The following is a 6,000-nucleotide window of genomic DNA, read 5'->3' as shown; positions in this document are numbered from 1 at the left end:
GAGGAAGAGGGGTAGATGAGATGAGCAAAGTGGCCAGGGGGTAGCTTGCACTGGACTTTGTAGGCCATGGCAAGGAATATGGATGTTATGCTGAGTAGGACAGAAAATCTTTGCAAGGTTTTAACTAAGATAAGATTTTAACTAAGAACTATATATAATCTTATATACTTTAAAAGGCTCACTCTGGATGCTTTGCAGAGTATGAAATTTGGGAGAGTAAGAGTAGTAGCTAGGAGCCCTGTTAGGAGACAATAGCAGTAGTCTGGGCAAGAAAAGATGATGATTGAGGTAGGAATGGAAAGTAGTGGATATAAAGAGAACTGGTTGGATTGGGATATGTTTCAGAAGATAAAGGGACGGAACTTAGTAATGGATTGAATGTGAGGTAAAGATTCTCAAGTTTTGGGCACCTGGGTGGCTCAGTTGGTTAAATGACTGCCTTTGGCTCAGGTCATGATCCTGGGGTCCTGGGATCAAGCCCCACATCGGGCTCCTCCTGCTCTGTGGGGAGCCTCCTTCTCCCTCTCCTTCTGCTTGCTACTCCCCATCTTGTGCTCTCTCTGTGTATCAAATAAATAAATAAAATCTTAAAAAAAAAGATTCAAGTTTTCAGCTGGATAAACTGAATTGATGATGGTGCAATTTACTGAGAGGGAGAGAACTGGCTTGGAAATAAAAAATGATCTGTTTAGATCAAATTAAGTTTGATTTTTTTTTTTTTAAAGATTTTATTTATTTATTTGACAGACAGAGATCACAAGCAGGCAGAGAGGCATGCAGGCAGAGAGAGGAGGAAGCAGGCTCCCCGCTGAGCAGAGAGCCCGATGCGGGACTCGATCCTAGCACCCTGGGATCATGACCTGAGCTGCAGGCAGCGGCTTAACCCACTGAGCCACCCAAGTTTGAAATGTTTCAAGTCATCACAAAGGTAGATATAAGTTTGTTGACGCTTTCTCTCCCAGGAGAGGCGAGGGCTTTGCGAAGAGGAGATGGAGTTAAGACGCTCTTCTAACGGTTAGGGAGGGCAGTGCTGGTTGGCGGTAAGGTCAGAGAAGGAGCTTTCGGCTCCAGTCTTTCCCTGGTGGGCAGAGTCGGAAGAGCCCAAGAAGCCATGGAGGGGTCTGAGGCCTGGTCCTTCCCTGCCGGCAGAGGGACTCCCGAAATGGACTGTCCAGCATCCCTCCCGTGAAAGACGTTTGTTTGCATGGCCGCTCAACCGATTTTGTACATCCCGGGGCTTAGTAAGAGCTGAGGTAATTAGACGCGAGCGACAGCTGCCTCTACAATTTGGGCGCCTAGCGCCTGGCTCGGAGCCCGACGGTCCGAATTCTCGCGAGAGCGGCTGCCGCCATTTTTCCCTTGATTGCAGCGGGCTGGGGGAGGGGCCGACGACGAAGGCAACGGTGGCGGCGGCGGCAGCGGAGCAGCGGTTGGTCGGTGTCTGCGCGCTGGTGTCTGAGGCCCAGGCTGAGGCCTCCGCGGTCGTCGGAGCGCAGGCGGCGGAGAGGATGACTGCCGCTGCCGTTGTCTTCTGAGATAGAGAGCCGCCACCACCCTGCCCCCTCCCGCGGCAGGGCGGAGAGGAGCGGCCAGAGTCTGAGCCATGGTGCCTGGCGAGGAGAACCAACTGGTCCCGAAAGAGGTGAGGGGCCAGCGGAGGAGGCTAGGCCCGAGGCCTGTGTCCGCTCGAGGCGGTGCAGGCCCGGGCGAGCGGTCGGCTGCGGGCCCAGCTCGTGTGCGGGCCCGGCTGTGGGGGGAGGAGGGGGTGTGTGGTGGGGGCTGTACGGTGGGTGCGGCGAGCAGTTGGGAGACCCGACTGGATCTAGGGGCCGGGGGAGGGAGAGCCGAGACCGCCCCTCGCGGGTTTGTCGGGCCGGATGGATAAAGGAGCGGACTGGAAGGAATCAGGTCCAGCTTTGGGGGAGAAGGTGGCCTTTTAAGTACTTATTTAACATGTCGAGCCAAGATAATTTCAAAGAAAAATTTCTCTAACAGTTGTTGATGGGCACGACAGGGTGACGGTGCTGCTTCTGGTTTTGACAGTGGCAGTGTGTGTAGCTTTCAGGGCTTGTGAAATCTACACCCAACTTGAGATCTGAGGGAGGGCAGAGTTAACTGTTAGGACTTTTTTGAACTCCTGTTACTTGGTAATCCTGTTGGCTTGCCTAAATGGGGCCTGTGGAAGATCGTTGAAAAAGTAAATGCGACTTTGACGGAAAGGTGAGAGATAGCTAAACATTACCATATGGAGAGCTGAACTACTTTTTGTAGCTGGGTTGTGTATGCTAGTTTGGGTGACTTCTTGAATTCTTTAAAGCAAGTGATATGAGAAGCCTTAACTTCTTGGCTTCTCTTGAATAGTAGTAGAAGATTAATGGTAGAATCCAGCGCTGGCCAGTGGATTTCAATATATTAATAGTATCCCTGTTGGCTTTATAAATATCTTCAGCGTATCCAAATGTGTGTTTTTAACTAGTTGATCATCAGGCTAATGCTTTGGATTTTTTTTTTTTTTTCTCATATACCTTAAATAGAGGCAGTGTCCTGTTGAAATGAGCTGTGTAGAATCTTGATGTTTATAAGCGATATCCATAAAACATTCTTTTTTTTTTTTAGATAGTTTGTAGCAATTTATTGCTACTTAAGCAAGCTCTGACACTGCAAAAGTGATACTGGAGTTATGTATCTGATAAAATATTTTTCTTATATTATCAGATGGCAGTTGTTTTGCAAGGACAGTTTTTTTTTTTTTTTTTAAACTTGGCTATCGTGTGTCAGTATTTATTCATCGAACATCACCAACTCTGTGCAAGGCAGATAAACATGAATTAGAGTTCTTGCCGTGGGAGCTTTCAAAGCTACTAAGAGAGTGTTGGTAATATTCGTTGAACTTCACTTAAAGGAGAGGTATTTTACTACATAAATACGTAACTCTTACGAAAGAACAGAAGTGATAGGTGCTGTAAGAAAGATAAACATGCATTTTCTTTTAAAGCTACATATTACTGGTTTTCATTCTTACAAAAAGTAAAGTTAGTCCTTTCTTAATTTTTTGATTGTTAGAAAAATACAGTATAGGTGAAACTCTGCTTTAAGAAAATGCAACATCAGATTTATTTCCCTAATAATTTGATGTCTTAAAAAACCCATGATATAAATATGCAGCTTTGCAGAACAATATCAGTTGTGTAAAAACCAATACTGTAATACCGCTTTTACCTTTTGGATTTTAAAGATTAATTGCCTCTCCTTTAAGACTAACTCCCTTACCTGAGGCTTCAAGCACATCGCAACTTTTTTTTTTTTTCTTTTACATTTTTTGGAACATATGTCTCCCCCCCCCACCATTCTCTAGATTGATCTTCAGGCTGTTCTTTTTCCTTGGCTCGTCTTATGATTCCTGGAAGCGTGCACAGTGGTCTCAAGTCTTAAGACTATTACTTGAAGTTTTTGCCTTTTTTAGCTTGTTAACTAGTTCGTTCTTTTTTGATGACCATACTCCTCTTGCTGAATTTTTATTTTAGTAATTTAGTTGTTTAGTAATATTGTACTTTTTTGGTCTTATTCCTACCTGTTTTTCTTATCTGCCTGCTTATTTAGTCAGTATCCTTTTTATGTCCTTAATTACCACTTTTCTCTTTGTCATACCCTGTCTTTTTAAGTTGGAGTTGAATCATACAGTGCTAAAGGGCGAGTATAGTGATCATCTAGTAACTTAATCCCTTTCACTTTACAAATGAGGAAATTAGGGCCAGAGGATTGAAAGTGACTTGTTTAGGGGGCTCTTGGGTGGCTCAGTGGGTTAAGCCTCTGCCTTCAGCTTGGGTCATGATCTCAGGGTCCTAGGATGGAGCCATGCATTGGGCTCTCTGCTCGGCAGGGAGCCTGCTTCCCCCTTTTTCTCTGCCTGCCTCTCTGCCTGCTTGTGATCTGTCAAATAAATAAATAAAATCTTTTAAAAAAAGTGACTTGTTTAGGGTCACGTAATGAGTAAATGACAGTGTAAGGGCTAGAACTCATATCCCTTTACTATTCCTTGATTATACCCTATTTTATAGTTACCTTCGTATAACTTGGAGGGTGTGTAAGACTAGTTTGTAACTCTCTAAGTACATTTACTATGTGAAAATAAATTGCAAAATTAAAACAAAAAATTGCTTCTGTTCTAATGGCTTATTATCAACAATATAGAGGGTTTTATTGTTTTTTGTTTGCTTAGGACCTTTGTATAGGGAACCCTGACCCCTGCTAGATTTAGATCTTGCTTAGGTGTGTGCATTCATGCATGTGTGTAGTTGTTGAATGAATACTATATTATTTTGGTCCCTGAAGCTTAAGGACAGATACATCTTAGAGGACTCCCAAGAGGGCTGCTTTGTGTACTACAGGTATCATAGCCTGTTTTTGTATGGCCCATGAGTTAAGAATGTCTTTTACATTTCCAAATTATAAAAGATAAGTAGAATAATATTCCATGACACATGAAAATATCTATGAAATTCAAATTTCGGTATTCATAACGAAGGTTTTATTGGAACACAGCCATGCCCGTTTATTTACTATTGTCTGTGGCTATAGCAGAGTTGAGTAGTTGCTACCGATGCTGTATACAGGATAAATTTGAAACTACTTAGTTTGTATTCAAGGCCTAGTACAGTTGATTCTGGCCACAACCTTCCTTTTCAGCTTATCTTTTCTCCCATGAAACACATTTTTAATGCAGCCAAATGGGGTTCTCTCTCACTTGCTTTTCACTTCTTTTTGTACTATCCCTGCTTTCTACTTCTCTGTTCAGAACCTTCATATACATTTTTCCATAAATACCCTATACCTTGTTTATTCTAAAAATCTGACCATTTTAACCTTAGGGATTTCTCCTTCTTTGAAGACCTTTTATGGGACTAGGATTTATTTGGCAATTCATTTGGCAATTATTAATAAATAGTGCTTGGTGACATATATTATGGTCCCAAACTGTAATATACATTTTATGTAATGTTATGAATTCCTTGGCAGCAGAGATGTTTGTGTGTTTCTCTCAATTTTCTGTTTTTGTATACGTTATAAGTCTAGGACAGTACCCTTTCTGGAGCAGATATTCAGTAATATTTATTGATGCGGTTACAGGGTGTGAAGAAACTTGGAATTCTAACCAATTATCCCCTACTTGGATGTTTTCTGCAGCACAGTTCATTGGCAAGCTGTTTTCCAACTCTTGCTTGAATACCTTCATGGCTAATCTCTGATAACATCTTTGTCTTACAAGAGATCTGTTATTTTAAGTTTTTGAGCTGAAAGAAGTCTAGACCTCTGACCTGCCATCTTTTGATAATTGCCTTGGACAACAGAGAAATCTTAAATCATTTCTCATAGGACAGCTTTTTCTTATTGCTGAAAATGGGAGAGGGGAGGAGGAGGGCCAGCCCCCTCTGTTCTACAGTCTGTGGATCCTTAGTTCTTTACTTCTCACTTGCTCTCTTTTAGGCATAATCCAGTTTTTAGTATCCCTCCTAAACTGCTATACCCGGAGAAGAGCAAAGGGAGTGTGGTCTATTCATTGTGGTTCATAACAAAGCTTTTTACCTCACTATTTCATTCTACTCTCTCTTTGAATTGTATTGATGTTGGGACGCCTGGGTGGCTCAGTTGGTTGGACGACTGCCTTCGGCTCAGGGCGTGATCCTGGAGTCCCGGGATCGAGTCCCGCATCGGGCTCCCAGCTCCATGGGGAGTCTGCTTCGCTCTCTGACCTTCTCCTCGCTCGTGCTCTCTCTCACTGTCTCTCTCTCTCTCAAATAAATAAATAAAATCTTTGAATTGTATTGATGTTGGCTTTCAGGTCTCTTGCTTTTACTGTCTCCAAATTTTTATTTACTGCTTTGTTTTTATTCTCTTTATAAGGATTTTTGATACTAATATTTATTGAGTCTTCGCTGTGCATATTACTGTACTGTGCCATGTAAGGAACATTTTGAGGAAATAGCAAAAATTTATTCATCT

At 42.6% G+C, this 6,000-nt stretch overlaps 1 protein-coding gene across 8 annotated transcripts in view; it reads left to right on the top strand.

The window, feature by feature from the left end:
* Window positions 1–1,413: 1,413 nt before the first annotated feature.
* The window catches only part of LOC122900622 (protocadherin-15-like), a 213,162-nt gene continuing 208,575 nt past the window's right edge, over window positions 1,414–6,000 (top strand). For all 8 annotated transcript variants that reach the window (XR_006383277.1, XR_006383275.1, XR_006383274.1 and 5 more), the window contains exon 1: window positions 1,414–1,642. The gene's annotated coding sequence lies outside the window, so the exon portion shown is untranslated. The remainder of the gene's footprint in view (window positions 1,643–6,000) is intronic.

This window comes from Neovison vison, chromosome 2 (genome assembly GCF_020171115.1).
Source record: "Neovison vison isolate M4711 chromosome 2, ASM_NN_V1, whole genome shotgun sequence".
In the NCBI taxonomy this organism is placed as follows: Eukaryota; Metazoa; Chordata; class Mammalia; order Carnivora; family Mustelidae; genus Neogale; species Neogale vison.
This window is presented reverse-complemented; position numbering and strand designations above follow the sequence as displayed.